This window comes from Lontra canadensis, unplaced genomic scaffold, assembly GCF_010015895.1.
Source record: "Lontra canadensis isolate GAN:19392208 unplaced genomic scaffold, GSC_riverotter_1.0 scaffold156, whole genome shotgun sequence".
Lineage (NCBI taxonomy): Eukaryota > Metazoa > Chordata > Mammalia > Carnivora > Mustelidae > Lontra > Lontra canadensis.
In genome coordinates this window covers 577,265-593,290 of record NW_022631150.1, presented here as the reverse complement: position 1 = coordinate 593,290, position 16,026 = coordinate 577,265, and the positions used below count along the sequence as shown (strand labels likewise).

At 41.7% G+C, this 16,026-nt stretch overlaps 1 non-coding gene across 1 annotated transcript; it reads right to left on the bottom strand.

Annotated features, from left to right (window-relative positions):
* Window positions 1-13,962: 13,962 nt before the first annotated feature.
* On the bottom strand, window positions 13,963-14,068 carry LOC116859498. The gene has a single exon (XR_004381167.1). It is a non-coding gene; the product is annotated as a U6 spliceosomal RNA (small nuclear RNA).
* Window positions 14,069-16,026: the final 1,958 nt, after the last annotated feature.

The following is a 16,026-nucleotide window of genomic DNA, read 5'->3' as shown; positions in this document are numbered from 1 at the left end:
CTTCATATGCATAGCTCCCCCAGAAAGCTCACTAGAAGGAGCAGATCAAGCCAACATAGGATTGGGGCATTCCTTGCTGTGGCATTGACTAGTCTCATATTAAGGTTCCCCCAAATCTTAATTACCATTCGTGCATCCTAACAGTCAGCAAATATTTATTCAGTACCTACTGTGTGTCAAGCCCTGATTTATGCTATAACAAATCTTTTCAGTTTTTTTTTTTTGAGATTTTATTTATTTATTTGAGAGACAGAGAGAATGAGACAGTGTGTGTGTGAGATTTAGAGAGAGAGAAAGAGAGAGAGAGTGAGTGCACAAGCAGGTGGAGAGGCAGTAGGAGAAGCAGACTGCCCGCCAAGCAGGGAGCTTGATGTGGGACTTGATCCCTGGACTCTGGGATCATGACCTGAGCTGAAGGCAGATGCTTAAATGACTGTACCACCCAGGAACCCTGCAGTTTTGTTTAAATACAGTCTTTTATTTTAAGAGCGATAAGTCAGTGATGCCCTTAGAAACCCTTTAATCCATCACCGTTAGGAAGTGTTCACTTACTGGACCATCAACAAAGCTAAAATGAAGTTCTAGGTCTACAAAGTTATGAAGGTAGAATCTCAGTAATCAGTAGTAGACTGGGAAGAAGCACTGTGACCCTCTCCATACATAATGTCAGAGATTAAGAACTCTAAAATAAAAGGACCACACCTTGCTGACTCAGCTGGGTCCACCAGGTGGCTTATAAGGCAGCTGTCTCACCCACACACTGGTTTCCAAGACCAGGTACAAAAGTTCTGCTCTCCTTCCATAGCATGGCCCCAGTGACTGCTGGGGTTCAGTATATTTTGACTAGACATCAATCTTATCCCTGGATAATCTGAACACTTGGGCTCATTCCTTTTTCATTCAGTGACCATGTATTCCTAGTTAGGACATGTTCTGCTTTGCCTTTTATTGTGTGTGTGAGAGTAGCTTGATAATTACAGATGTCGGTTTCCATTTGACATTTGGGAACAAAAATGTTTCCACTTCACTTGTGAAACTCAACATTTTGCTTTTATGGCAATAAATTCAATGTGTAAACTCTCAAATATATCAGAAATATTTGGTCATTAAATGACTCACTTTTTTTTTTTTTTTAATAACCATTCCCCACTGGGGAGGAAGGGGTTAGAATAGATTGTTTATTTTCCTTTTCCTGGGAGTAGCCCAGTAAAAAAAAAAGAGAGAGAGAGAGATACCAGGAATATACTCATGTGTGGAAAAACTTCAGCATTTATCTCTCAACTCACACTCCATACTTTCTGGGTGGACTTGGGCTTGCCTGCCTTCCACTTTTACACACACACACACACACACACACACACACACACACACACACACAGCTTGAGCTTGGGATGAGTAGAGAAAGGTAAGACTGAGAAATTTTCTGATTTATTTGAGTATGCTCTCTGTCCATCTGTGCTCTTCTTTCTCATTAAAAAAAAAGCACCAATATATAAATGTTGTAACCACTAGATAAAAATTAACAAATTTAATAAATGCAAATCTCAGTGTAAACTCCATTAGCATCGACATATTCTGAGCTAAGTGGGATTCTTTGCATTTTTTGGCCAGGGTTTCATACCGAATATCGGTATTTTGGAACACTTTTTGGAAAATTGTACAGTAGCAAGTCTGCTCCAATAATTTATAGAAAATTTGTATCTCTATACAATTTTAACTTATTCCTCTGGTCTTCCAGGTCCCGGATGAGCAAGCTGTGGTCTCAGGGGCCTGGCTTACCCCCACCACTCCCTCTCCTGGCCTTCTCTGTAGGCACACTGGCTTTCTGCGTTTCTAACTCACCAAACTGGCCCCCACTTCAGGTTCTCTGCAATCGCTGCCCCCCTTGCCTGCACCCCTTTGCCCTCAGACCTTCTCAGGGCCAGTCCTTCCTCCGTTTGATATTGCCTCCTCAGGCAGCCTTCCCTGCACACACTTTCTAACACAGTGCTGTCTGGTACACATACCAGGGGAGACAGATGTGAGTCATACATGTACCTGTAAATATTCTTTTTAAAAAGAAAAAAATTATTTTATTTATCAAGAGAGAGAGAAAGAGAGAGCACCTGGGTGCGTGAGGAGCAGGAGGGTAGGGGCAGAGGGAGACTCTTAAGCAGGCTCCATGCTGAGTGCAGAGGCCAACGACATGGGGCTCCATTCCATGACCCTGAGATCATGACCTGAGCTGACCACTTAACCGACTGAGCCACCCAGGTGACCCAATAACTATAAATATTCTAGTAGCCACATAAAATTTTTAGAAGAAATTAACTGTAATATTTTGCCTTAATCCAATATATTTAAAGCATCATTTCAACATACAGTAAGTGTACAAAAGCTAATGAGATATTTTACATTTTTTTTTCTTATACAAAGTCTTTGAAATTGCCATCTTTCTTACATGGCAATTTAAATTGGACTAGCTGAATTCTCAGGAGCGCCATGTGACTAGTAGCTACTCTACTGGACAGCATCTACCGGAGTGAACCCCCACCTCCACTCACTCCCGTCACATGACCCCTAATGGGTCATTATCATAACACTTATGGTGTTTGGAATAATCTTGTTTATTTACTCGCATGTTGTCTTTCCTCCCACCCTCTATCCTCCCATCGTCTATCTACTCCTGCCCTGAAAGGAAACGTCTAAAGGACCAGGAGCTTCAGTTTGTGTTTTTGTTGTTGTATCCACAGAGCTTGACGTATGGCCAGTTTTCAATAAATGTTTACTGAAAATTAAATGAATAAGAAACCAGTGTTTTGTTAAAACAATGCATCTGCGCGTGGCTTTTGCGTCTAAAAAGTCTTCCCTGTCTCATGCTGTGTTCCGGATAGATGGAGTAATTACCGCCACACGTGTGATCCTCTCCATCCAAGTCTTCATCCATTTCCTGCTGTAACTGTTCTTGCCTGGTCTGTATCCCACTGCATAGGGCTTCAGCACAAAGAGAAAGCACTTCCACTCCACCTTTAGACTACTTTCAAGTTAGCCTTCAACTCACAATAAGCAGAGAAAAGGAGGCCAACATCTGGACTTTTTTCTTCTTTCCCTTCCTAGCCATTACAGGATTATGGCAAAAGGTGGTCAGGCTGTAACTTGTATTTACTGTACTGTAAGCCAATGGAAGGAAAACAGGATCGGTGATCAGGTGCGGCCTTGGAAACTGCCTGAAGGCCTGGGATTTCCCTCCATTGTTGCTCTAGAGGTGACCCAGTCTTGCCTGCCACTGGAGCGCTGTGTGACAGTGGTCAAAGGTTCCAGATTTACCATCTTTGGGCTTTGTCGCTGTTGGGCTCACCGCCTGCTTCCTGTGTTGCCTCCTGCCATCGGGTTGGGTCCTGTCGCATCTGGAGAGCTACAAGAAGCGGGAGTGAAGGGGGCTGTCCTGTCCCTCACCCTGTGACCTGACCACCCCAGCCTCTCCTGATCATGTCTGCTGCATTCCTGGCCGGATCATGTCCTTCAATTATAGTGACCTCTTCCTCAATCATGACCTTTCCATTTCTCCATGGTGACATCCTGGGACCACGTATATTGGTTTATGAGGCCCTTCTCGGTAGGGCCCTCCTTATGACAATAAAGTCTACTTAAACCTTGAAAAAAAAAATTCATTTCCTCCATCGGTAAAAGGATAATCGCAATTATTTCTTATTTCTGGAAGAAGACGCAGAGAAAATGACCGCAGAATATCTTATGCCCAGTGAGAAACATTGCTGCCAGTCGTACAAAGCAGTGGGCATTAACTCAGTACCTAACGTTCTGCTCTAAATGCAGGTATCACAATAAACAAATGTTAGTCTTGGAGGGTGGGTCAGTATTACTGGCAAACAGTAAAAAGTAGGTGGGGTTTGAAAAGAGCTCCTACTCTGTCCACAGCTAGTGAAGTTTGTAAAAAAAGTTTCTGCAGACTTGCTTTGGCATTTAATTACGTTAGAATTGGGCTTCTCCTGGATGAAGCAGAGGGAAGAGAACACTGACCTGATTTGGCCATCCCCTCCCTACCTTCTCTGCTTTCCCACCCCCAGGGTGTCTTTGGAATTATACTCCATTACAAACCTGGTTCTGGTTTAGCTGCAAAGCCAACAGAAGGGTTGTAAAATTAAAGAATGCTGAGTTTTCAATTCAGAATTCATTCATTCATTAAAAAAAAAAAATGTATCATGCACCTGCCATGTATTCAAACAGTGGAAGTGCAAACATAAATTAGGCCTTTGGGGGCGGGGGGGAGGGCTACTGTTTTAGCAGATGACACATTCATTAAGCAACAATTTCTCTGATTAAATTTTCAATTACAATCGTGGTAAGAGCCTTGAAGGAGAAGAACCAGGTGGTGTGAGAAGATTGGAGTCCTGACTTCGTCCATCCTGTCAAGGTGATCTTTCGTTCTGAAATACAGGTAGGGTTTAGTGCATGAAGGGGATTGGGGAGCGTTTTAGGCAGAGGGAGCAGCAGGTATCACTGCGCTGAGGCAGGAGGAACCTGGTGTGGTCAAGAGAAAGAGCAGTGAGGAAGTGGGTGGTGGGCCCAGAGGGCTCCCCAGTGAGGGGCTAAGAAAGCATCAGGACCACGGCCCGCCTAGGGTCTCCCTGACTATTACTGACTGAATGTTCCTCTCCATTCATTTACCTGACACTTCCATATTTAACACCAACCTGATATGTGAATCCTCCCAAACTTGTGACTTTCTCGGGGGCCATTAGTAGATAGACACATTGCTCTCTGTCTGGAGGATCCCGGTGCTGAGTCATCTACTGTAGTAGCAGGCAAGGAGCAGCAGGGGGCGGAAAGCATTCCCTTGTGTTTGCTTTGGGAGACCATGGTGAAGACCTACGCCCGTTACTACCTAACGTGTTGAATGAGGACTGAGCAGATGTGGCTGCTACCTGGGTCGGAGGCCACGGCCTCTCTCATCTTCACTGAGCATTACAAAAGCAAACAACACTTAGTTTATTAGGTGTGATTTAATCCACTCTGAATTAAACCAGGAAGCATTACTAATCTGTCTTAATGAAGCTGTGACAGTCACATGATGATGGTTTAAAAAAAAAAAAGCCATTTGAGAGGATAATTCTCTAAACCTGGTACCAGGAAGCGAGAAATGTCATTTTCCACTCTCTTACAGGATTGCTTTAAACTGGAATGACAGCTGAGAAGAGACCCTAAGAGGTCTGTTGTATGGACCATTATAGTTGGATAGTTGTTAATACTATTAATAGGAAGACAAGGCACCTTCCTCCTGAATGAAGTCAGATGCAGTCTCATCAGGTTTATGCTAAACTTCTGGCGGCTAGGTTTCCAACCCATGATAAATAATGATACCTCTGGGGAACACAGGAAAACAGACAAAGCTACTCATTACTACAAATTGGTCACGGACTGCGTGGTATTAACCTCATGCTGCTCGTGTCTTTCTGATTGCTGCAGGTGGAAGTCTCACGCTTGCCACGAGTCAGATCAGATAATTAGCAGATGTCACCAGTGCCAATCTGCTGATGTTTAAAAATGGAACGAGTGAATCAGCAAACTATTTAGGAAGGTAAAGCTGTGCCAATCATTCTGTCATCAAAAGCCCTGTATGGACAGTGTGGTCTGTGTGTCATCAGCATTCCTCAGCATGACCACGAGAAAGAAAAGGGAAGCCTATAGTTCAAGCATAGCTATGACCATTGACTGCATTTATAAATACCACGTTATGGAGGTATAAACAAATTTCAAAGCAATATTTAAAATGAGTCACTCGGGCAATGCTTCCCTGTTACTCTCATCGTGGGTTATTCAGCAAATGGCACTGTTGAAAGTAAGGTAGGATCTCTTTTTTCTGGAAGCACACACTTAAAATAGAATACAAATATGCATGAGTGTAAGAAACATGCAAAGAATGAATATACATGAAACCAATAGAGAAAATCCAAACACAAGCACAGTTAAAATAAGAAAGGATGGCTTGATTTAGGGGAAGTTAATGGCCATACTCACCATGTGACAGGCACTGTGCTGGGTGCTTTGGAGCCCTATTACACGTATACTTCAAAGCAACCCTGTAGAGCTGTACCATCATCTCCATCTTTTTGACGGACTTGGGGGAGTGGAGGAGTTTGCGTAGCAAGCAGCAAGCTCGGATGTGGAGACAGATCTTGTCTGACTCTACCGTGGACTCTTGTTGATGTTGATCCCCCAGCATCTCTCTCCTCTTGTATCAGCATCCTTCTTTTCTTTGGGGCGTTTGGCTTCTCCTCCATTGTAGGTAATTCCAGAGGTAGCCTTTGGCTAGAATCTTTCTGTGGCAAGGATCTGAAGGGAAGGTCTTCCAGGATCTAAGGCTGGTCAACTAGACTTTCTCTCTTTAGTAGTGAGGTAAGGAGGGAAGAAATTGTCCCTGCCAGGGGTCCCTGTCCTGGTTCCTGCCCCACCTCTACACCTGCTTCTCTAGACTTCCCTCGGTCTGATGTGTTGTGCTCACCGGTATCCATACAATGAGTTGAACCATAGCTGCATTTCAAATACTGAAATAAATTCACAAATAAAAGATCAGGTAGATGTCCTTTTCATAAATAGAACAATATGCAGATCAAAACAACAATGACGGGACGCCTGGGTGGCTCAGTTGGTTAAGCAGCTGCCTTCAGCTCAGGTCATGATCCCAGCGTCCTGGGATCGAGTCCCGCATCAGGCTCCTTGCTCGGCAGGGAGCCTGCTTCTCCCTCTGCCTCTGCCTGCCATTCTGTCTGCCTGTGCTTGCTCTCTCTCCCTCTCTCTCTGACAAATAAATAAAATCTTTAAAAAAAAAAAAAAAACAATGACCTTTACTTTCATTGGGGTCCTTATTATTATTACATGAATTCAATGTATGGACTTTGAAACATCTATGTAATAATAGCTCATCTTCTAGGTAGATCAGAACTGTTTTCTTAGACTATCATTTGCACTGTTTTCTAGCAAGACCCCTTCCCTTTGTAAATCAAAAGTAAACTCCAGGTTTTATGTTAAGATTAGGCCAATTCAGAATTAGGCCAATTCGGTAACTGCTTATCAGGTAACCAGTCCTTATCAGGCGCCATGAACTATGCTAAACTCTTCACAAAGAGTAACTGTGCGTAGTATATGTTATTATTTCCATCTCACACATGAAAAAGCCAAGGCTTGGAGAAGCTAAGTGACTTTCAAATAGTAACACATCTAAGAAACCATGAAACAGACCCCTGAACCTGGCCTGTCCGAGCCCAGTGCTTCACGTACTCCTGCGAGGTTAGTCTGCTCTCACACTCTATGGAAAGCTGCCATTCCTGCTCCCCACCCGAACACTTCAAGGTGGCCTTCATTGTCTCCTAGTCGCAGACCAGAAAATTAGGAATAAGAGAAGTGCAATGCCTCACTGCGGTTCACAAAGTTAAGAACTGATTCAGTTTGCCTTGGAGAGGTCTCTGCCACTGAACAATATTGAAAATTAATCACTTGAGCAAAGCTTCCATGTTACTGTCACTGAGCTGCTCCCCGGGAGGTTTCGTGGTATGCAGATTAAGTAAAAAGCACAGCCATAGCATGCTTATAAAATGATTCCAATCCTCCAAGTGCATTGCATTCTTCCAAGAACCAGTGCACTTTTATGGACCAGCTGGATTCTTTTAAACCAGGAGGACTCTATAGTGGAAAGATTAATCCATTTGTGCTGAGTCACTGGAGCCAACCCATTTAAACATCAGTCTTCATCTAGTCATCTTTGGCAAAATACAGAATTCTGGAGTGAAAAGGGTATTAAGAGATGACTTAGTCCATGGTTTTGTTTTGTTTTTAATCCCAGTGGGGAATTAAAGGACCAAACAGGTTGGGAGACTTGCCCCAGGGATGAGAGTTTCTGAGTTGCAAGCTGGGAAAACAAGGGTGCCGGTCTCTAGATTCTCAGGTGAGTGTTCTTTCCACAACAATGTATTTCCTCCCCTGGGTACTATTTAAAGTTATAGCACAAACTAACTTAAGATTAAGTCAGGAGCCTGATCAGCTAATCAAGTTTCCTCAAGTTTCAGTTCTTTAAAAAGCACTTTTTATGCAAGGGCATTTGTCTCCGGAGGAGATTCTAAGTCTACAGATGAGATGATTTTTAGGGTTGCCTCGTTTGGAGCGCGACTGCTTCACGGTTAATGGAATTTTAGCAGATGATAAGATAGCATGTTGGTGGTGAGGGGAAGACATGCAGCTGCCCACTCATGCTTCTACCTCTCAGCATTCTCTCATTTACAAGGTATTCCCCTGGTGCTCAACTCACTAAGAGATCCATTGCCCCCTCTCCCCTCCCTCCTCCTGCTCAATAACCTTGAGGAGACTTGATTGGCAGCTTGCTTTGGTGTTCCCACACAGTATGTGGAGCTCCCACTTCCACCCCTAAAATACACTTCCTCAGCCCCTGTGTTCCACAGATCTTATTTCCCATTCAGCTTGCTCACATTGCGATGGGAGTTTTGTCAGTCCCTAAAGGACCCTGTCTTTGTTCTTTTCCTTGTATAACATATGGCACTGTGACAATCAAAAGCTCAGGATGAAGGGAAAGTAGCATGACACGAGGCCAGAAGACAGACTCAGCATCAAAATTCAGTCTTTTTATTAAAAAAAAAAAAAAAAAAAAAAAAAAGGAATGCTGTTAAATATATCAGGTGAAAGGAAAGAAAGACTGCACTCCATTTTCTTTCTCCAGAGCATTCCTTCCAAAGTGGGAGCCTGTGAAGTGCAGGATGGATGGGGACTTGGACTGACCAGGTAGGGTGCATGTGCTCCTTAGACCAGTGACACAGGTGCAGCAGCTGGTTGGGGAGCTCCCCAGATGAGGGTCCACTGGTGAGAATTTGCTGATGCTGTAACATAGACTATTCCAAGTGTCTAGACTTGCATTCTTCTCTCTCCTTCCCTGCCCAGTTCTGATGAACATCCAGTCCTTTGACTGTTCTGGCTCTACCTCCCCACTGTTCCTAACCAACACACAGGAGATACCATGGTTAGATGGCACTGGCCTGCCCCTGGGTAGGATAGCCTCGGGCCTTAAGCCCAGCCTGTGAGGAGCTTAGAATTGGAATTTTGGGATGACGACTTTTGCCCAGATGCTTCCCAATAGCATTCACTAGGGACTGGACGCAACTGATTTGCAACTTAGCTCCGGGATCGAAAGTTACTCGGGTTTCCATATTGACATTGGATCCCAGGGCCCATGTTGAGCCAAGAATTCTGAAAATGGGTGTGGGGACTGACTTGGTTCTCCAAGGCCTTCTAAGAACCTTGGAGCTGGGAGCTCAACTTCAAAGAGTAGCCCCTGGAGGAGCCCAAGTTCAGTGGTGAGAGAGGGGGCCATGCTTGTCATGCCAGTTGATGTGGGACTGATTGTTAAGTGTCCAGATGTTTTCTTTCTCAATGCCTGGGATAAAAAGCCTGTGAGATCAGGTTACAGACAAGATGTAAAGGAACTCATCCAAGTTCACATAGCAAGGGAATAGCGAAGATGCAGATGATGCCACATTCAAGCTTCTCACATGACAGCACATTCGTTCCATGGATTTCCAAAAATAAGTATAAATAAGCCAACTCTGTTCTCAACATGAACATATTAACCTTTTCACATGAATAGGCCTTTTATCCCCAATTAGATTCCTGTCAGGTCCTAAATCTAACATTGTATTCTATTGTTGCAAACAAGAAGTACTTTCTCAATAAATGCTGATTATCATAACAGCGAAGTGGTTTCAAGGATATGTTTTCAGTGCTGTCTACCTTGTAACTTGTTCTCCATTTTTCTACTTCAAAAGATTACCATGCCAGTACCTGCTCATTGCAAAAAGATATGGTATGTAAAGTAATTGCCTCCCTGTCTCAGCTCCACTCCATTTGTTCAAAATAATCAATTGTTCGTTAAGCAGTCTTCCACATCTATTTCCATGTTGATCCAAGTGTAGTCAGACGTACGGAGAGATAGTCTTCCGCTTTCTTATTTTTAAAGCAAGAAAAATAGCATTGTTATCCCATATGCAGTCCTCCGTGTCTTTGTTTACTCCCTGTGATGTATATCACGCATATTTTCCCAAGTTAATAAAATATAAGTTTATCCGTTCTTGCTAAGAGAATTCTTTTAGCTACTAGGTGCGTAATAGTTCCTCTAATGAGTGAATTGAAATTTACTAAATTATTCCCATATTCATAGATGTTCAAGTTCCCACAGTCTTCTAAATAACTTCTGGTTTGAGCAACATGCTGTGTGGCCTCTTCACACCTCCATGCCTGCTTTTACACCTGGGGTCAATTCATTGTCTAAATTTACTCTTTGGGCAAATGCCTCCTGAACTCTAGGAAATTTGTTTTCTGTGAATTAAAATCACCACATTAAGATATCTCTTCTATTCCGTAACTAAGGTCAGAGAATGTCTTTTCCGTACACTGTGATCTTTTAGGTAATGTGTAGTATAGAGAGTATATGATCTTTAGAAAATGGAAAATTCTGAGTTTACAAGGGAATCTTACATCTTGTGTGATCGTTTCATGTGTTTGGAGTGTATGATTTCCATTCCACTTTACTTGTAACAACAACAAGGATTTGAGGCTGTTTTTGGTTTTCTTGGCTTTTCAGAATTGTTAAGCTGTCAAAAAACGTTAAGCTCTGTGAGAAAGAAACTAAGCTCAAGTTTTCCTAGTTCTCTAATGTATCTCTAGCACAGAGCATGGTGTCTGATGTGCATAGCAGGGGCTGTATCTATATTAGTCGAGTGAATGAAAATCCACTCAGAAATTTTGCATAGTCTGAAATTCACTGTGTTGGGTCAGGAACAATTCACGTCCTAATCCACATTGTAGTTCTCCTCTTCTGAATGACCACAGGGGTCTTAGCTGCCTGAGCTCAATTAACCCCTGACTCAACTGGAAGTCTCCAGTTGACTGACCACGAGTGAGCCGGAAGCAGAGGCACACATTCAGATACCAGCTGAGAATACAACTTCCAGAATAATCTAGAGGGATAGGTGGTTTAAAAGCTGAAGCTCTTAAGGTATCATTAGTCTCAAGGCCATAAACATATGCTTCTGTTGGTTAAATCAAGCATGATGTAGTGGAGTACTATGCTGCCATTAAAAATGATGTGTGAGAACATGGAGTGGCATGGGCAAACGGTATGCAGTTTCGTGGAGAGTATGATCCCATTTTGGTTACAGAAAATAAGTAGGTGTCTAGTGTAAAGGTATAAAACCAGAGGATATATGTTAAAATATTGATGGTATTTCTAGATGGAAGTGATTGAAAGTTCTAAGAAGTTTTTCTTATCTTTGCTTATCTTTCTGTCAAAAAATTTGTAGAAGAAAAACAAGCCCTGGAAAAAACTGTTGCCGCATCACTCTTATTTGCCATCTTATGAAATCATAGCAGTTGTTTTCTTTTACCTAAAATGTTTTTGACAAAATAATGCTTGGGAAAGAAAGAGGAAGGAGTGATCTATGTCCCCAAACCTGGAGGACTGGCAAGTAAGATTCTGATTACTAAAGGAACTGGTAAACAGGCCAGGTAAAATTTCCCTCCACGGATGTGTTGATAACTGTGATCTAACTTGTTATTATGCTGATAAGTTCAAGTTGCAGAAAAATAGGTGTCATTAGAAGAGTTTTTCACAATTGTAAAGTAGTTTCCTTCAAAAAACTGACAGGTTTTGGGGAGAAACATCTTATTTGCTTAGAAATCTCCTACTGGCACAAAGGAGCGCTATGCAGAGCCCGCAAATATATTTTGCAGTGATTTGAGATTACATGTGTCTCAAGCGTGACGAGTATACTTGATGCCAAGTGGCTTTCCCCAGACCAGCTACCAGGTCCTTGTATTGCTTCAGGATCCTCAGTCCTCACTGTTTGCATGAGTAACCAAACCTTGAGTTGTTCCTTTCTTCCTGATCCTTATGTGCTGAGAAATGTTATATCCTGGAACATCTGGTTTGGCTTTAAGTGTTAGATTAGCCCTAAATGGTGACACTTTATTGGAGAGGGCAGGAGAGCAGCTAGGAAGAATGTTCTGTGCTTCTGCAGCTCTTGCTTCGGAGACCAAATGCAGTTAAAGGCTTGGTGAAAATCCATGCCTCTGGTCTAGTCCTGGCACACGGACATAGCACAGTTCTGGCACAGGAGAGCTCCCCAATCAGTATTTGTTAAATGAATACATTTGCTGTAGAGATGTCCCATATAACATCACATTGACAATTCAGACTTCCAGTCTCCCTTAGCTTTTTTGCTTCATGCAAATGCACTAAAATTGAGCCACTTCTTTGGGCGGTTCCTGGAGAATTCTGCCTAGAAAGGTCTCGAATTTTTCTTGATCTCTAGGAAAGTGCCCATGGGTTTTATCTCCTTAATTCTGTTAGCAAAATAAAAATGAATTAACCCAAGTCAACACAACACACATGCACATGAACTTTTGCAGTTAAACAATCTGCCAACATTATAATCCTTGTAAAAAGGCAGACACACACACACACACACACACACACACACATTAAGTAGCGCTTAGACATAAATAGCAGACCTCTAGAATCTGTAATAATCTCTCAGTTTATTGGGAGATTTTTATAATGTCTGAACTCACTAAAATAATTCTCTTTGTTCTCCTCCTCCTCCTCTACTTTCTCACTCTTTCAAAACAACTAATAAATAGAACTATACTTAGAGAAGGTAGGAAAAGGAGACAAGTAGAAATGTTCTATTATTAAGCATCTGTTGTATGCCCAGCATCATGGCGGGCATTTTACATATAATGTTTCCTTTAATCTTCACAAAATCCTTTACCAAGTCGATATTAGTAACACTATTTTATGCCTCAGGGACCAGAATAAGAGAGGAGAGGAGACTTGCATAAACTCAATCAACTATTAAATGAGCTAGCCAGGGATCCAAGTCCTTTCATCTAAAAAGCTTGAAGTCTTCACTACGCCAACGATGTAGACATCTTCCTGCTCCCTAAGTATGGTCTCCTTGGAAGATTCTTGGTGACTCAAAAGGCTCAGGGTAAGAGTCATTTAACCGGTGCTTTCCTTAGCCTCCTCCTCCTCTCTGTCCGTGGTGTCTAATTTTGAGCAAGTGGTCCTGGAGCTTGAGCAATAAAATCCTGTGGTATGGGAGGCCACATGGGTTGACTCAACCCTTGTCTGGGTCAATGTCTCACTTGGTTCCCTTCCTCTTTTTACTTTCAGGTCCCAGCCTGTGTCTGTGTCCTTTGCATAAGGAACAGGTGGCCTCCCACACTCCCATAGGATCATAGTGCACTGTGTTTATGGTAGATCGTCTCACGATGTACAGTACATTTTTTATGGCACCAAGGATCAGCAGGAACTTGAGTTTTGTACATAGAGGAGAAAGATCTCTCCCACGAGAGCTGGCACACTCTGGGCATTTCCTTTAGCCTGGTGGCATTTTTATGTGTGTTCCTAACAGATGTCTTAGGTTTAGATAACTTGTTTATTTTTCAGTTAAACTTCTTAATTGTTCTTCTGGTACAAATGAATCTGGATGAGATGATGATGTCAGGAGTACATCTGGCTATTCTTTTATGTCCCCCTTTTTGCCAATATATTATGAACTTTTACTCATCTATTTACTGGGGAGCTAAGATGGTGGTACTTACTGATATATTCATTGGGTGTCTGCAAAAATATACAGTGTTTCTGATTTTTGTGTTCCTGATATTCAGAGCCCCACAATCTGAAAAGGGAAATGCAACCTCTTTCATGGCTCATGACCATCCTCATCTTGATCTTGTTTTAGTCAAACAAACTGTGGACCTCAGGGCCATTCTTTCATGGGTATGGAGGGTGCAGTCCTATTTTTTCTATCGTATCCACATTTACATAGGGATGTTACTGAATAGATATTGTGCAGCATACGCTCTTCTGTACCTTACATTACTCACTTAAATACTTTTTTTTAAAATGTGGAATGCTTCACGAATTTGCTTGTCAGCTTTGCACAGGGGCCATCCTAATCCTGTCGGTATTGTTCCAATTTGGTATACGTGCTAGAGAAACAAGCACCTCAATACATTTCATAACTATTTCCCCCAACTCAATATTTTCCCAAAGCACAATTCTTTTAGGTTGTGTACTATTCCCTCTCAGGATACGACAACTTATTTAAAGAATCCCCTATCGTTAGAAATTCTGTTTGTTTCCAATTTCTCCTCATTATAAAAAAAAAATGCTAGAGCTAAATTTTTATGTGTGGATTGTTTTACATAACCATTCTGGTTATAAATTTTTATAAGTATGGAATTGCTGGGTAAGCGGTCCACACTTTTGAGATTCTGAGATATTGTGAAAAGTGTGATTATGTCAGATTTTACTCTCCCCACCGGTTTTATTTCCCTTCCATCCATGTTGACCTCACATCCGAGCACATGATTTGGGCTCATTTCGAAGCTGGGAACATTTCGTGCTCATTTTCTCCACTCTGCTGAACACCTACTTCTGTAACTTCCCCAAAACAAGCTTCTGTGGAGTCATAATGACTATGTGTCTTTCATTTCATTACTAAATATCTGCACTGAAAGTTAGATGATCCTATCAGTGTCAAATAAATTGTTTACAGCTCTTTGGGAAGCCTAGTAACATGCCAGAGAGATTCTGTGGTTGTTTGTAGAGAAGTTTTCTCCTCCAAATAATTTTATTCTTTTATAGCACGAATGCTGTACTCTTCTTCAGATAAAGTGGATTAAACAAGACATACAGTATTATGTTTTGGGATATATATATATATATGTGTGTGTGTGTATATATGTGTGTGTATCTATATGTATGTATATAGATATAGATACACACACACACACACACACATACATGCATACATACCCTCAGGATTCATCAGTAATGGTTTTAGACTTGTTTTTTTCATCAGGAAATATATTGTATCGATCTTACTAAACCCATCCAACAGCTGGGATGCCTCTGCCTTTAAGTACAATACCAAGTCATTTCTTTGTACTGAAATTCTTGTCTCTTCTTTATTTCTTGGCCAGGTTAAAGAAATTCAGATAATATTGGTATTGGGAATGTAGTTAAACAAGTGTACCCAGGCACCGGGTTACTATTAAAACATAGGTGTTTGGCATCCCACTAAAAAAATAAGTCTTCTCATTTGGTGTATACACAATGTTCTGAATGGCTATTATGATTAATTAACTTTTCCATGTTGATGTAGGAAGTTTTACTAGCTCTTAGAAAACTAGCTCTGACTAGCTTTTAGTCTGATCACATACAGAGAACAAGTCAAGTGAAAATGGAAAAAGCCAAGCAACTAATCTTTTAAGGATGCATAGTGATTTTTTTTTTTAAGGCATCTCGATCTAGTTAATACGTTGTTACCTATCTTCCTGAATGGGATATTATTCTGTATGGGAATTATGAATGTATATTTGAATATTAACTTTTCAAGTGCTGTATTTGCTACTGTTTGTTCATCTGGTTCAATCTCTGCTACAAATAATCCTTTTTTGAACTCTTTCTGGAGGTCTGACTTGGGAGTTCTTCATCTTTAGCTATGCCATTGTGTTAGGGGAGAACCTAACCTCACAGGACTTGATTTTTTACTCAGTTAAAAACAAAGTTCTACCTATGCAATGGGGTTTAATGCTAGTAGACCGAGGGGGAGTTTCACAAAGATAAACACTTCAATTTTGTAAGCACGAACCAACATACGTTTGTTATCCAATTCTCACGACACTGCTGTAACTATTTGACAGATGGTAAAATAGGCTTAACGAGGCTAAGTCTCTAACTCAAGGTCATGAAACTAGGAGGTGACAATTAGGATATTGCAGTCCAGCTCCTTGTAACTCCAAAGCTGCGTCCATTCCACCGCAGGACACTTCTGAACCTTTTCTCACATCCATTTATGCTATTGTTCTATGAGAGATCATGGAAGAAATCTCGGGTAAACAAGAGAATGCAGAGCTCCTCCATCCAGCATAGTCATTTCACACTATGTTTCTGGAAGT